Source organism: Hyla sarda, chromosome 3, assembly GCF_029499605.1.
Source record: "Hyla sarda isolate aHylSar1 chromosome 3, aHylSar1.hap1, whole genome shotgun sequence".
In the NCBI taxonomy this organism is placed as follows: domain Eukaryota; kingdom Metazoa; phylum Chordata; class Amphibia; order Anura; family Hylidae; genus Hyla; species Hyla sarda.
Genome location: NC_079191.1, coordinates 224,153,218 through 224,170,748, shown reverse-complemented (window position 1 = coordinate 224,170,748; position 17,531 = coordinate 224,153,218). Strand labels below are relative to the sequence as shown.

Below are 17,531 nucleotides of genomic sequence, written 5' to 3'. Positions count from 1 at the left end.
ATTGGATGTAGATTCTCTGGCAGAGCCAGGGCTTGGTTACCTTCCTTCACACAGGCTTAACTAAGAAGAGGGGACCTGCACTAGCCCTAAATCTCCTCACTTTACAGGACAATACACTATTTGACTAGATGCTCCCACTTCCCTGGCTAAGGCCAAAGGACCTTCCAGCAGAGGTCAGTCCAAGGGAAGGCCATGCGACCAAAGTTTCATGCATCCCTCACATATACAATCCACCAGTGGTGGCAGTAAAGAGTAACATATTAACCCCTGCACTTCCCAAATACCACAGTACATCCATATATAACAGTGTAACAGAAAGTGTGGCAAGAAATTGCAAGCTATACATAAGAAAACTCATGACACCCAGATAAGAGTTGGATATTTTAAGAGAAACTTCTCAGCTACACAACAACCTTAGAACTCCGCTGCTGAAAGATTGCACCATATAGAAATTAGAGCCAACAACCTGGAGTTAAGTAGAAAATCAAGTGAGCACATTTTCTGCAAATCATTTGAATCCGTAGTACAATGGGAAAATCATGTGACTTGAGTGAGTTCTGAAAAGCCATGGTCAGTGGTGCTAGACTAGCCAGAGCCAGGGTTTCAAAAATGTTCAAATTTGCAGGGTTTGCTCATGCAACAATATTCAGAGAATACAGAGAATGAGGTGATAAAAAAACAAGGGAAATGGGATCCTGTAGACATCTCATTAGTAAAAAGTATATGTCAGCAACAGCTGACAAACAAGCAGCGTAGAGTCAGGCATATTGCAGCAATATACTGGTGCTCTAACAAATGTGCACCACTTCTCATTCCTTTGCATTCATGGACTAGAACAGCAGATTACCAGTTCCAGTGCCATTTGTATCTGAGAAAAATATAAAGGGGGAGATTTATGAAAACCCATGTAGAGGAAAAGTTGACCGGTTGCCCATAGCAACCAATCAGATCGCTTCTTTCATTTAAAAAAAAAAAAAGGCCTCTGTAAAATGAAAGAAGCGATCTGATTGGTTGCTATGGGCAACCGGTCAACTTTTCCTCTACATGGGTTTTGATAAATCTCCCCCACAGTCAAAATGCCAGTGAGTAAACAAGCATGAAAAATAACTCATGAAGCAATGAAAAATATTATCTGGTTAGATAAATATAGATTTCTTTAGCACCATGCTAAAAGTAGGGTCAGAATTTGGCACAAGTAGCTGTCAGGTAGTCAGGAAATAAAAGTTCCAGCCGTTGGGGGCGTTGTAATGGTGTGTGGAATGCTGTCTTTGCTCACTTTGGGTCCTCTGATATGTGTGAATGGATGCTATGACAGTAGGGTTTATGTAAGCATCAAACTGACCAACTTCATCCTTTTATGGTAGCTGTTTACCCTATGGTAGAAGGATACTTTATGCAGGACAATACACCCTGCGACAATGGTTGTATAGCCCTGTATTGGTTCCAGAAACACAACAAGTTTTCTTGCTTCCCTGGTGTTCAAAGTCCCCAGATCCTAATCCTACTGAGTATCTTTAATTCAAGGTAGAATAAGCTGTTCAGAGCATGTATGTACCGCCATCTAATTTGTAGTAACTCTGAAAAGCGAGCTTGTCTGCATGGGCCAATGTTCCTGCCGAAAATGTTATATATACACACACACACATACAGTCATGGCCGTAAATGTTGGCACCCCTGAATTTTTTCTAGAAAATGAAGTATTTCTCACAGAAAAGGATTGAAGTAACAAATGTTTTGCTATACACATGTTTATTCCTTTTGTGTGTATTGGAACTAAACTGAAAAAGGGGGGAAAAAAAGCTAATTGGACATAATGTCACACCAAACTCCAAAAATCGGCTGGACAAAATTATTGGCACCCATAACTTAATATTTGGTTGCACACCCTTTTTTTCCAAAATTTTGGTTTTCAAGTCCTCAGACAGTTTTCTTCTCTTTCTGTTGTCCATGATTAGTGTGGCACACACAGACATACAATTGTAACACTCACATTTCAGTAGACAGGAACTCTGGTGGAAGTGAATCCGCTGGACTTGTGTGGCGGATGACAAGGACTGTACCAGAGCCCGCTGCAAAGTGGGATGGACTTGCTGCAACAGGCAGGCCCCTGGTCGCTACCCCTGGCACGGCTCGACCACACCGGCGCCTGAGGAAATTCGAGGCACAGGAGGGATAAGGCAACTCGTGGTCAGGATAGCAGAAGGTCAGGGCAGGCGGCACAGTAGCGTAGTCAGGAACGTAGCAGGTGGTCAGTAGGCAGGAGGGAAAAGAGCAAGGTCACAGAACAAAAGGTACGATGCACGGTAAGGCAATACTCAGGAACACTTTTTCTCAGGCACTAGGGCAACAAAGATCCAGCAGGGAAGTGTCGGAGGTGGAGGAATTTATTAAGTGAGCACAGGTGTTACTTCACTAATGGCCCTTTAAATTTCAGAACTCCAGGGTGCACGCCCTAGGGGTTGAAGTGGAGGCAGGAGGAACAAGAGTTGAGTGACGTTCTTGGATTCACATGCGGTGCGTCCCGCGATGCAAATCCCAGCCCCGCCGACAGCAGGAGAAAACGGGACCATGTGCTCACAGCCAGCGTTTGCAGCCAGAGCACTGAACGTAACAACAATGCAAAGACTAAGTGAACTTCTCACCTTTTTATCTACTTTCAGGTGTGATTTTAATATTGCACACGCCTGTTACTTGCCCCAGGTGAGTTTAATGGGGCATCACATACTTGAAACAATCTTCTTTTTCCACAATTTTGAAAGGGTGCCAATAATTTTGTCCAGCCCATTTTGGAGTTTGGTGTGACATTATGTCCAATTTGCTTTTTATGGATTAGTTCCAATACACACAAAAGGACTAAATATGTGTATAGCAAAACATGTGTTGCTGCAATCCTTTTCTGTGAGAAATACTTAATTTTCTAGAAAAAATTCAGGGGTGCCAACATTTACGGCCATGACTATATACATATAGTACCATGGGTGATGTAATGAAATACCTTATCACTTTGTGATGCTAGGGCACCGTTAGCCTATACACGGTTCGAGGTTGGAGACAGCCTCTCCTGGGCCAGACACAGGGAGTAAAGAAACACTCCAATGTCAGGTTACGGATAACTGTCTTTACTGAGCAGGGTGCCGATGGTATTACACAGACAGTATGGTGCAGAGTGAGAGGATGCAGCGTAACCCCTTTGGAGCCCTGTTGCCGTGCTGGGACTTGTAGTGCTTTCACCCAATAAATTGACTTAAGAGACTTGAATATTGATCCTGGTAGCTAGGGTTCTGTGAAGGTCTTGTAGCTTCCTCCACCAGGGCATGAACTTCCACCATACGGGTGATCCTTGTGTTGCACCTATGCTGAAAGTATGGTCAATAATTTCAATTTGCGAAGGAAGCGGGCTGGGTAAACCCAGAAGTATTTTTATTGAACAATTCCTGCAATGACAAATCATGGCCTTTCAGTCTGGTGGACAGGATAGTAACAGCATATTCTGTCCCGCACATTTCAAAACACATCTATTTATAATCCATTATTAGGTGCAGTATAATCATATATATATTACCATCGACTCGCACAACAGCCGCAATCACTATACTCTAGCACCATGTGACACATCCGTTTACTTCACTAACATCTGTGCAGGATTCACCTACTCATGCTGCATCACTAGCAGCCTTAGCAGATTGTAAAGAATTGCATTCAATTGTTGTACCCTGTTTATTTCCCTCAATGTGTGTTCTCTTTCCTGCAATGACAAATCATAGCCTTTCAGTCTAGTGGACAGGATAGTAACAGCATATTCGGTCTGACTGGACCTAAAGGTTGATCATTTAAAGAGTACCTGTCAAGAAAAAAACTTTTTATATGTTGCAAAGTGATGTATTATTAACAAGTTCCTAAATATATGTTATGGAAAAAAAAAGTATATTTACATGTTTATTTTCATGTAGGAAAACCCACCACTAGGGGTCTCCCTATATGTCCTGGCCGCTAGTCTATTATTGATTTCGGACTCATGCCAGCATGGCATGAGTCCGAAATCTCAGACTGCGGCCGGGACATGTGACGAGCACAGTGCTGCTCCCTGCCTGTCAATCAGACAAGAGGGAGCAGCACAGCATGGCGCGCTCCTGACATGGCCGGCCACGTCATCAGGCTCCGTTCCCTGAGCAGGAGAGCCGACGTGCGCTGGCCAAATATCAAAGCAGCGCTACTTTGCAAGAAGAGATGATCGAGTCTGCTTCCCCCTTGTCTAATCGAGGTCTTCTATAGCTCTGCAAGTAATTTACATTAGAAGGGAGGAAGGGCGGAAGTGAACCCTGGCAGGCCTCAAATTACGTTGCGCCTGCTGGGCCACGCCCCCTTCCTCCCCCGCTCACAGCATGAGTCTGAGCAGCTCCACTGAATGACAAAAAGGTATTTATATACAGTTTTAGAAAAAAAATAAAGACAGGGATAGAGTCAGTGAGTGTCAGGGACAGATGGGGGGGGGGGGGGGGTTAGGGACAGTTTAGTTGATGGCAGGTACTCTTTAAGTTCCCCCCTGCTATTTGCAGTATCATGTCATTCAGGCTTTAAAAACACTGCTGCCATCTACTGTTGATTTAGTAGAATTGCAATAGATTTAACCTTCCTATTATGACAGCTACACTAGATGGCTGAAGCTGGACGTAATAAACATGTATTAGTTTATTTTTAGGGGGTGCCTATTTTTTACATACCTTACACTTGCAGAATGACTGGATACGATAGATTTGATCTGGGCATTACCTTAGAGCTTCTCCACACATCTCACACCTTCACGACACTGATGCTCAGGAACAACTGAACTGAACTGGGGAAAATCCTCCCACTACACTATATGGGCAAGAATTTTGGGGTTCCCATTGGCATGCAGGGTCACATGGACTCACACTGCTCTCTCTTAAAGGTACCATAACACTCATAAATCACATATATAGAAATAACATAACAGAATAATTGTAAAAATATATTAACTCTTGGTAATATGCTGAGACATAATTAACACAGCAAGAAGTCTCTCAGTGGGCCAAACACCTGTGCCGCAGGTCTAACCGAAGCAGTCTGAAGCCACAGGACAGCCTTTGGTGCTGGGACACCACACATATATATATATATATATATATATATATACACTCCTCATTAGTAACATAAACAGCATAGAGGATTGTAGTATATCACCTATGCAACTTTATCTGAGAGAAACAAGCTACTGTAACAGACCTCATGGTACATACTGTATTCTAATAACCCTTTGCTTAACACATGTTTTGAAAAGTGATAGTTTGGGTGGATTAAAAATGGCATTGAGGTGTCTGTATTATGCAGACAAGGCATCAAAACACCTCCCTCTTGATAAATATGTGACCTATTATCTAGGTCACATCTGTACCTCCAAGAAATGAGTGTGAACCTTTGCAATAGGGCAAATTAAAGCTGCTAAAGTTCTGAAGAAAAGGTAACAAAAATGATAATAAAATGTTTGGAGGAAATATATTAGCATATATTTGAATCTGAATGTTCATCAATGTGAAGAAGGCCACATCGTACCTGGAACAAGGTTGAATGGAGAATATAGTAGATAATGGTATGCAGTGTTTGATGCCAATGGAGAATTTTGGCATTAAAATAATGACTGAGGTGGAAATAGTAACATAAACTACATATGATATTGTTCTATTCGGTAATCTAGAGAGGAGAAAGAAATACACTGTACTCATCTTCCCCCATGTCTTTCATATTGTCATTATTTTCCCTTTTTCAGCACAATCTATTACAAGCAATGAAATAATCTAAACAGACTAGAATATGGAAGTTAATTTTAAGTCAAACCTCACAGCTGAGGAACTGAACTGAGATGATTCATGCAAAAATAAATCAAAACTAAGAAATGAATGATCATAGATCTGTTCCCAGCAAAATGTGATAATTAGAAAGATGAACAGAAATATTCCATGTCATCTTGGTAGACAGCAATTCTGCAAATCCAGGCTAGAAAGTAATGAGGACGTACACACAAGTGGTCACACTGGTTACTAAACAGATTGAAACCAGGCAGTTTACGTAACTCCCTAGCGCTAGTATTATCCATATTAGTAAAAGTTGTACTTATGTCAAAGCGAACCTATTAGTATGAAAATGTTGTTTAATCTACTAAAATCATATTATAGAGCAGGAGGAGCTATGAAGAGCAATCACTGTGTGAAAAGATTAAAAAGAACTTAGGTCTTAGTGATTGACAACCTCCCTGTATGAGTGTGTACAGAGATAGCTGTCAGGCACTAATAAGGACCGCCCACTGGACTCCTAAGCCCAGAAGGAGCACATATAAATGATAAAATTATAATATATGATACTAAATCTTTTTCCACAACAATAATAATAATATATTGCCGGATGTCCTGACCTGGACCGGTTGCACCCAGCATTTATTTAACTATGGGTTGTGCTGCTTCTTCCTTCTTTGCTGTAGATAGATGGATAGATAGATAGATAGATAGAACTAGAAGGCAGGTTATGTTAATGTGGTTAAAGGGGTACTCCGGTGCTTAGACATCTTATCCCCTATCCAAAGGATAGGGGATAAGATGCCAGATCGAGGGAGTCCCGCCGCTGGGGACCCCCGTGATCTAGCATGCGGCACCCCGTTTGTAATCAGTCCCCGGAGCGTGTTCGCTCCAGGACTGATTACCGGCGACTACAGGGCGGGAGACGTCTGACATCACGCCCCCCCCCCATGTGATGTCACGCTCTGCCCTTCAATGCAAGCCTACGGGAGGGGGCGTGACAGCTATCATGACCCCTCCCGTAGGCTTGCATTGAGGGGTGGAGTGTGACATCACACAGGGGCTGGGGTGTGACCTCACACGCTGCCCGCCCTGTAGTCGCCGGTAATCAGTCCCGGAGCGAACACGCTCTGGGGACTGATTACAAACGGGGTGCCGCATGCAAGATCACGGCAGTCCCCAGCGGCGGGACTCCCTCGATCAAGCATCTTATCCCCTATCCTTGGGATAGGGGAAAAGATGTATAAGCACCGGAGTACCCCTATAAGTAAGGCTCTAAATTATCTGTTTGCTTTCCCAACGCTTCATTCTTTTTCTAGTTACGCATGCTAACCTGCTTTGTGTTTTTTTTTTTAGTCCACACCTGTTTATGTTATAGCAATGCCAATCTGAAAGAATTATATTTAAAGCAGCACGTGATTTTTCTATCCATTATAGATAGATAGATACATTAAAATATGGCGTTTATAGATCTTGGATCTGATGTGCTTTAGATGAACAAGTATTCTAGATTAATAGCTATTAAAAAAATACCAAGCACTCAGATGTAAGGATGGATAGCCTTTTTTGAGGCCAGCACACAATCTGCTAGTAAAACTGTTATATTTTTATAATTTAGATACATTTCCAAATTGGTTGTTTCTCCTCTCTCTTTTGTGTCTGAAACATTTGTATAGTTTTTAAGAGTTTTGTATCAGATTATCAGACATTACCGATTCATTAGATGTCGGATGAAAGTAATATTTCAGATAGATAGTAGAGGAGTATGAAAGAGAAACTTTGTAGTGTCCAAAGTGAGCTGCAGTCAAAGTACCATCTAGTTGTAGACCTCTCCACGTACGTACATTAAGATGCCATCTACGCAATTACAATTTTCAAATACCTAAAACATTTTGTTATTCTGACTAATGATACCTTGCAGGATGTCAGTCTTCAATTGCTTGATCAGAGTACTAGTCTTTTAGATCCTGCTCCTTTACCTTAAATAATTGCATTAAGTGTGGTATGACAATGTCACTTTGATTTTGTGATTCATTAATCTTTTCAAACATACTGTGAACATTTATCGAGCACGCTTTTTATTTTGTACATTTTTTTTTTTAACTGGGATAATTGAAACAAAGAACAAGATTCATAATCTGGGTGACACAATTATGCAAATAGCCATAACATGAAAGACATTAGGTTGAGTTGCTGTGAGTCAGACTGAGATCTTGGTAAAAGCTTCTGATGTACTTATATAAACACTACAATTATTTTAGCAAACGTACACTCTGGTGTCATTCCATTGGCAAAACTAATAAAATATAGAAAGATATTTTCTTAACTATCTAATTTACATTCACACTCCACTGTCTCATAACCTCACCTCCCAGCCCCCACATCTGCTGTCTGTCAATCGTATTTGCTAATAAGAGGCAGACTGAGAGGTCCAAATTAAGGATTTAACAAGACCTTTGAGAACCTGCTATAAAGCAGGAAGCCTCCAGCTAATTTCACTATTGCTCCTGCCCCACCACTCCCCTTCCCAAAATGCCACTACTAATTGGCTAAACATCACTTCTTAGGCAAGTGATATCTGGAGTTCATATGTGTTTAAAACAGCTTGAACCTACAGTAAATTGGATAAACAATGCATCCTTTTTCTGTCTCTCTCCACCCATTTTTACGTGATCTACTCTATTTATACAAGATGGCTGGAGCTTTGCATAAACAACTTATTTTCAGTTTTTTGTCTCAATACTTTTCCCCAAAGATTGTAAGTCTCTGTGATCTAGGCCCTCACTCCTCATGTCAGAATTGAGAATACGTGTGCATTTCTGTATTGTCTGATTTCTATCTACCCTGGAAATTGTTGTAGGATATGATGGCAGTGTAGAGAAAATATAATTCTATTTTCTTTATAAAACAATCTAACAACTATATTGGGATGGCACGAGAAAATGTAAATTTATTAGACCTGCTTCACAAAAAAGCTCCAAAACACATTGTAAACTCTACATTGGGCCACCTTCACATGGCAGTATTTTAGGCAGTATATAGGACCAGTATGTATAAGCCAAAATAAGGAGTGGATTCAAAATACACAACAAATCCAAACATTTCCATTATGCACTGCTCAAAAAAATAAAGGGAACACTAAGATAACACATCCTAGATCTGAATGAATGAAGTTGTCATATTAAATACTTTCGTCTTTACATAGTTGAATGTGCTGACAAAAAAATCACTCAAAAATTATCAATGGAAATCAAACTTATTAACCCATGGAGGTCTGGATATGGAGTCACACTCAAAATGTAAAACTACACTACAGGCTGATCCACCGTTGATGTAATGTCCGTAAAACAAGTCAAAATGAGGCTCAGTAGTGTGTGTGGCCTCCAGGTGCCTGTATGACCTCCCTTCAACGCCTGGGCATGCTCCTGAGGAGGTGGCGGATGGTCTCCTGAGGGATGTCCTCCCAGACCTGGACTCAAGCATCCACCAATTCCTGGACAATCAGGTGGATGGAGCGAGACATGATGTCCCAGATGTGCTCAATCGGATTCAGGTCTGGGGAACAGGTGGGCCAGTCCATAGCATCAATGCCTTCCTTTTGCAGGAACTGCTGACACACTCCAGCCACATGAGGTCTAGCATTGTCTCGCATTAGGAAAAACCCAGGGCCAACCGCACCAGCATATGGTCTCACAAGGGGTCTGAGGAGTCTCATCCCAGTACCTAATGGAAGTCAGGCTACCGCTGGCAAGCACATGGAGGGCTGTGTGGCCCCGCAAAGAAATGCCAACCCACACCATTACTGACCCACCGCCAAACTGGTCATGCTGGAGGATGTTGCAGGCAGCAGAATGTTCTCCACGGCGTCTCCAGACTCTGTCGCGTCTGTCACATGTGCTCAGTGTGAACCTTCTTTTATCTATGAAGAGCACAGGGTGCCAGTGGTGAATTTGCCAATCTTGGTGTTCTCTGGAAAATGCCAAACGTCCTGCACGATGTTGGGCTGTAAGCACATCCCCCACCTGTGGACGTCGGGCCCTCATACCACCCTCATGGAGTCTGTTTCTGCCCATTTGAGTGGACACATGCACATTTGTGGCCTCCTGGAGGTCATTTTGCAGGGCTCTGGCAGTGCTCCTCCTACTCCTCCTTGCACAAAGGTGGAGGTAGCAGTCCTGCTGCTGGGTTGTTGCCCTCCTGTGGCCTCCTCCACATCTCCTGATGTACTAGTCTGTCTCCTGGTAGCGCCTCCATGCTCTTGACACTACGCTGACAGAAAACACAGAAAACCTTCTTGCCACAGCTCGCATTGATGTGCCATCCTGGATGAGCTGCACTACCTGAGCCACTTCTGTGGGTTGTAGACTCTGTCTCATGCTACCACTAGAATGAAAGCATCGCCAGCATTCAAAAGTGACCAAGACATCAGCCAGGAAGCATAGGAAGTAAGAAGTGGTCTGTGGTCACCACCTGGAGAACCACTCCTTTATTGGGGGTGTCTTGCTGATTGCCTATAATTTCCACCTGTTGTCTTTTCCATTTGCACAACAGCATGTGAAATTGATTGTCAATCAGTGTTGCTTCCTGAGTGGACAGTGGGATTTCACAGAAGTGTGATTGACTTGAAGTTACATTGTGTTGTTCAAGTGTTTCCTTTATTTTTTTGGGCAGTGTATATAGGTTCCACTCCTGGTTTTGGATCATAGGCACTGACCAAAACCCTACAATATAAAAGAGGCTTAAATATACATAGTGGCATTTTTTTTGTGTTGTTTTTGTTCAAACTGATTCTAAAACAGCTGCAAAGATTACATACCCACAGCATACTGTGCATTAAAAATAACTACTAGATTAAAAAAATTTATATCACAAGAAAACACAATAACTGCAAATAATTGACCATATAATATTTTATTAAAAAGTCCAGAAATGCTATAAAAGGAATAAATACATGGAAAACCTGCGGGAGGCAGGAAAATACAAAAACGGAGACGATCTACCCCTGACTGATAATGCAACTAAATGTACAAAATACATAACCTGGCATCAGAGGCACAATACTTAAAAGTACAAATACCTGAATGGTCAGAACTGAATCAGAGTTGCTTAGCAATTCTTTGTCTCACCGTGATTAGGGTGTGGAGGGTTATTGTTTCATGATTGAGAGAATATAATTTAACATGAATATTTAGTAACACTAGGGAGGCATCAAGAATTATTAATTATTAACCTGCATAATGTAGATAGAAATGTATACATTTTTCGCCGTATAAGATGCACTTTTTCTTCCCCAAAACTGGGGGGGAAAAGTTGGTGCGCCTTATACGGCAAATACACATTAAAACCCTGTCTCATCATTGCGGTCCCTACGGCCATCAACGGCCGGGACCCGCGGCTAATACAGGACATCACCAATCGCTGTGATGCCCTGTATCAACCCTTAAGACGCAGCGATGAAAGCTCTTTTCTAGGGTAGAAATCACAGAAATTGTTGTAGTTTATTTTTTATTTTTTTATTTTTTTTTGGGGGGGGGGTTATTTATTAATTATTGAAAAATAAACATTTCTTAGTGAAAAATGTTAATTAAAAAAATGTATACACCCTGGACATGTTTTATTCCCAAAGTTACGCTTGTATAGGCACTAGTAATCATAGAATATTATGTGAGATGCTTCCTCACAAATTTTCCATGATTTACAATTTTGTGCAAAAGGATAGTAACTTTTGGGCCAAACAAAATTATTTGCGACAAACACTGCAATATTGGCACACAAAAAAACAACAGTGGTACGAAAATGAACTCTCACATATTTTCATATTTTCAAAGCAGCACAAGATATCTTGGAAAATGTGAGGAGAAAAAAAAGTGTAATTAATATCGCTATAACAGAAATGACAGTCGTTTTTTAATATCTCCCCTATTGTGTAAACTTTTAATAAATGTGCTTTAACTCCAAACAAATGCAAAAAAAAAAGGAAAAAGAAGAAAACTACCCTCAAGAACCAATGATAAATTCCCTCACTGATCTTCAGCCCAAGTCTGAAAGTGTCACATTTTAAAAATAAGAATATAAAAAAAAACAACAGCATAAACCTAAAAGCTGAAAAACTCTCAAGTACGCACTGTCACATATTACTGAGAAAATGAATTTATAACAGCAGTAAAAGAGTTACATGAAAACCATTTAGCATATATGACCGTGTTTAGCATATCTAGAGTTAAATGACTGTTTTAGTGAAATCAATAACGTGCCAGATGCTCTTATTTTGTAGTTATTTTTATAACTGAAATATTGGCTAATATCTCAGAAATGTCATAAAAACAGTGTGTGCTCTTATGTCTGCCATATGATATCTGCCAACTAAAATTAATTAGTAGGAATAAACCAGGATGTACGGGCATTCCAGAATTCTGTGAAATCTCTAAACACAAGGGAATGATAGTGTGTAGCACTAAGACCCAATCCACACTGCTTCTAAAATCACATCCTTTTCTATAGGAAGAGAATAGCATACCCGGCCCACATTCTGCATGCTGTTCTACAGTTAAAGGGGTTATCCAGGAAAAAACGTATATATTACTTCTATTAAAAAATCTAAATCCTTTCAGTACTTATGAGCTGCTTAAGTTGAGTTGTTCTTTTCTGTCTAAGTGCTCTCTGATGACACCTGTCTCGGGAACTGTCCAGAGTAGAAACAAATCCCCATAGCAAACCTCTTCTACTCTGTGCAGTTCCCGAGACAAGCAGAGGTGTCAGCAGAGAGCACTGTTGCCAGACAGAAAAGAACAACTCAACTTCAACAGCTGATAATCATTGGAAGGATTACGATTTTTTAATAGAAGTAATATAAAAATCTGTTTAACTTTCTGAAGTCAGTTGATATATAAAAAAAAGTTTTTTTCCTGGAACACCCCTTTAGTCATTTCAGCCTCAGAAGGTGGTGATCACTAAAATCAGTAATGCCCTTCACAATTAAAATAATGTATGCATTCTTAACAGTCTTGTGACTGTAACGCAGATAAATATGTAGTTTTTACCCAGGTATGTATCCGAGAGAGGTATGTATAGCCTCAGTTGGCAAGAAGCGGAGCGGACAAGTAGAAAAATAATAAACCAAGGATTTTATTAGAGGGACTACGTGTTACGAGGGGCAAGACCCCCTCTTCATCAGGTCCAATCTGATGAAGAGGGGGTCTTGGACCTGATGAAGAGGGGGTCTTGCCCCTTGTAACGCGTAGTCCCTCTAATAAAATCCTTGGTTTATTATTTTTCTACTTGTCCGCTCCACTTCTTGCCAACTGAGGCCATACATACCTCTCTCGGCTACCGCCAGCTACCACTGAGGGAGCGCTGCTACAATGATCTTCTCTCCTGCTTCCATGGGAAAACTCTACTCATCCAGCACCGGTCAGAGACAACCCCCGACACGGGATCACCTCTGGCAGCTCCCGGCATCTTACCCTGCAATTAGGTGACACACGCTACAAGGTGTTGTACTCTGCATACAACACCATCAGGTGAGCACTGTTTCACTTGCACTACGGCATTGACTCCCATCAGAATAACGGCACAGGTTGCGCCTCCTGTCTTTCTCCCCCTCCCTTCTTTTTATTACATGTGCACTGTGGTATTTCTGCCATTTTTCACTAACTGCTCCACTGGAAAACATTTTTTTTTATCAACTGGTGCCAGAAAGTTAAACAGATTTGTAACACTTTTATTAAAAAACCTTAATCCTTCCAGTACTTATCAGCCACTGTCTACTACAGAGGAAGTTTTTTTTTATTTTTTATTTCCTTTCTGCCTGACCACATTGCTCTCTGCTGTCACCTCTGTCCATGTCAGAAACTGTCCAGAGTAGGAACAAATCCCCATAGTAAACTTATCCTACTATGAACAGTTCCTGACATGGACAAAGGTGTCAGCAGAGAGCACTGTGGTCAGACAGAAAAGAAATTCCTCTGTAGGATACAGCGGCTGAAGAGTACTGGAAGGATTAAGATTTTTAAATAGAAGTCATTTACAAATCTGTTTAACCCCTTAAGGACCCATGACGTACCTGTACGTCATGAGTCCGCTCCCGTTCTATATCGCAGGGCCACAGCATAGCCCCGCATCATAGCGGGTCGGGCCCGGCCTCTAACAATGGCCGGGACCCGTGGCTAATAGCGCACAGCACTGATCGCGGTGCCGCATGCTATTAACCCTTAGCGTTCAAAGTTCAAAATTGAACGTCGCGTCTAAAGTGAAAGTAAAACAATGCCGGCTAGCTCAGGGAGCTATTCGGGATCGCCGCGGCGAAATCGTGGCATCCCGAACAGCTTACATGACAGCCGGAGGGTCCCTACCTGCCTCCATGCTGTCCGATCGCCGAATGACTGATCGGTGTCTGAGATCCAGGCATGAGCAGACAAGCGGCAGAATCATCGATCAGTGGTTTCTTATGAGAAACCACTGATCAATGTAAAAGATCAGTATGTGCAGTGTTATAGTCCTCTAAGGGAGCTATAACATTGCAAAAAAAAAGTGGAAAAAAAAGTGATTAAAGATCATTTAACCCCTTCCCTAATAAAAGTTTGAATCACCCTTTTCCCATTTAAAAAAAAACACAGTGTAAATAAAAATAAACATATGTGGTATTGCAACATGCGGAAATGTCCGAATTATAAAAATATATCATTAATTAAACCACACAGTCAATGGCGTACGCGCAAAAAAATTCCAAAGTCCAAAATAGTGTATTTTTGGTCACTTTTTATTTCATGAAAAAATGAATAAAAAGCGATCAATAAGTCCTATCAATACAAAAATTGTACAACTAAAAACCTCAGATCATTGCGAAAAAAATGAGCCCTCATACCGCCCCATACGCGGAAAAAAAAAAGTTATAGGGGTCAGAAGAAGATGACAATTTTAAACATATACATTTTCCTGCATGTAGTTATGATTTTTTCCAGAAGTACGACAAAATCAAACCTACATAAGTAGGGTATCATTTTAACTGTATGGACCTACAGAATAAAGATAAGGTGTCATTTTTACCGAAAAATGTACTGCATAGAAACGGAAGCCCCCAAAATTTACAAAATGGCATTTTTTTTTCAATTTCGTCTCACAATGATTTTTTTTTTCAGTTTCGCCATAGATTTTTGGGTAAAATGACTGATGTCATTACAAAGTAGAATTTGTGTTGCAAAAAATAAGCCATCATATGGATTTTGAGATGCAAAATTGAAAGAGTTTTGAATTTTTAAAGGTAAGGAGAAAAAAACTAAAATGCAAAAACGGAAAAACTTAAGGGGTTAACTTTCCTTAAGAGGTTAACTTTCTGGCAGCAGTTGAATAAAAAAAATAATAATAATAATGTTTCCCAGGGGAGTACCCCTTTAAGGCAGCCAGCCTGAGTTTGACCTTTGGCTTGACTATAGGTAACATTTTAATAAACCTAAATCTATTAAATAGCTTGTATATTAGGTGTAGTAAATAGATACAGTTTTTCCTTACCCTTTGGTACTGCCCAAAGAGTACATTACAGAGCAATTTGGAGTAACGACAACTGTCATACCCCAAGGAACTGTTCACATCCATGCTCTAAAATAACATCCAACTAATGATGTGACCCTCATCAGTTCTTACCAATTTTTGGTCCAGGAATTCAACACTGGAATGGGAAAAATTATTCAAGGGGTACTCTGCCCCTAGTCATCTTATCCCCTATCTAAAGGGACTCCCGCGATCTGGGCTGCGGCACTCCAGACATCCGATGCACAGAACGAACTTTGCTCCATGCCAGATGACTGGCAATGCAGGGCAGAGACTCGTGACGTCACGGCCATGCCCCCTAAATGCAAGGGTATGGGAGGGCTGCACCCGATGCTCTAAACAAAAGCCGGGTGCAGTAAGGAGATAGTGGGGGTCCCCAGCGGCGGGACACCCATGATCAGACATCTTATCCCCTATCTCTTGGATAGGGGATAAGATGTCTAGGGGCCGAGTACCTCTTTAAGCATCTCCACAAATCAAAAGACTTTCTCCTTAGAATCTTACCAAGCATAAAAAAGGTTATCTATAAACCTGCAATGATAGGCTATATGTTTGTTAGGTTCATTGAACTGTAAGATATTTAGGGACTTAAATCTCCCTGTGTACAAATAGGCAGAACCTGGTGCGAAAAGAGTCCATATGGCACTTTATTATAGCCTGTGTCAGCATTGCATCCAGCAGTGAATATATATGTCCTGTATTTATCGTGATCCATTTGCATACTAAGGATTTCATTTATTCTTTATTTTTTTCTAACATACGTGCACTGTATAAGATTACTACCGTATATGGAACAGCTGGTTCTCATGTAGAAAAGTCAGCATGAACGACACATTACTCATGGCTTCTAGATCAGCTTATATGGTTTGTGTCACTCTTGTAAGCCATTTATGGCTTTTCTGTTACATGATTTATATTTTTCCTTTCATATCTCTTTATCCAGTAAAGGCAAGTATGTATTTTGGTAGCATCCCCTATGTTGCTTGTGTCTTAAATAAGTAAGATTACAACAAAAGCGTTGTCTCTGTGTCTGAGTTGATGTCTTTTTCACGCTGCCTCGGTGATGGCCAAATAATTGGTTGTTCACTTGTGTCCTTGTTTCCCCCGACAGTTCCACAGATGCCCTGAACAATGTACCAAACAGAGCTTTCACAAGGGGCAAATCCTCATTAATCATTCCTCACTGACAGCACATGGCAAAACCTGCATCTGGTGGATTTACATAGCCACTTGTTTCCTGGAGACTTCACATGTGAGTAGTAAGGGAACCTACGAAATCCAGACTATCAAATCCAATTCCCTGTTTTTTTTATCTTTTGATTGACAAGTGAAATCCAAGGAGTCTTCACTATAATATGCTTAGCATTTGTGGGAATATGTCTCATTACATTACTATAAGATATATACTGCATTTCTTTATGACAGGGGTGATCATTTATAGGCTGTTAGTGATACTTTGTTTATTTATTTGAATGTTTTGTTTTATAAAATTTTAATTTTCTGTAAATATCAAAAATTGTTAGATCTGCAACCATGTTAGTGCATACTGACAAAGAGAGCGCCTAAGATTTATTTGTCCTTACCAGAGATATATCTTCATTCGTGACAAATTGGCATCTTAAAGGCTTAATGAAGAGAAATCTAAAAATGATTACTTTAAGGATGACACGGAATTACATGAGCAGAATGAGGTGGGTGCACATTCGAGATCATTGCTTATGTTACGCGGTTTATCTTCATTGTGTTATATTTGTGTCATGAACGTTTTCGGTTATGAAAAATACGGAGAGTTACATACTGTGTTTCACCATTTCAATTAGAAATTTCTACAAGGCTACATTGCAATAAATAATGTTAGCATGTCGCAAAAAAATCAATAATAACTTGCCTTCAGCAAAAAAATAGAAACCATTTACTCAGAATCTTGCTTGTGAACCAATGTAAACAACTGAAGTCAGTGGCTGAAATGTGAACCATGAACTTGTATCCTGTACAGAAAAATGTAACTAGCATAGCAGTAACATATATTTACATTTCTTATTCTACCTTACTTTTTCCTGATTTTCTTTTTTATGTGGTAAAAATCTCAAACAACCCTTTGTAGTGTGGAGATGCAATAAATTACATAGCAAGTTTAAGTGTACCTGTACTTTTAAAATAATTTAAAAAAAATCTGAA

At 40.6% G+C, this 17,531-nt stretch overlaps 1 long non-coding RNA gene across 1 annotated transcript; it reads left to right on the top strand.

Annotated features, from left to right (window-relative positions):
• The first annotated feature begins 1,027 nt into the window (after nucleotides 1–1,027).
• Nucleotides 1,028–17,041, top strand: LOC130362138 (uncharacterized). Its single transcript, XR_008891291.1, has 3 exons — nucleotides 1,028–1,082; nucleotides 16,465–16,605; nucleotides 16,940–17,041. It is a non-coding gene; the product is annotated as an uncharacterized LOC130362138 (long non-coding RNA).
• The last annotated feature ends 490 nt before the right edge of the window (nucleotides 17,042–17,531 follow it).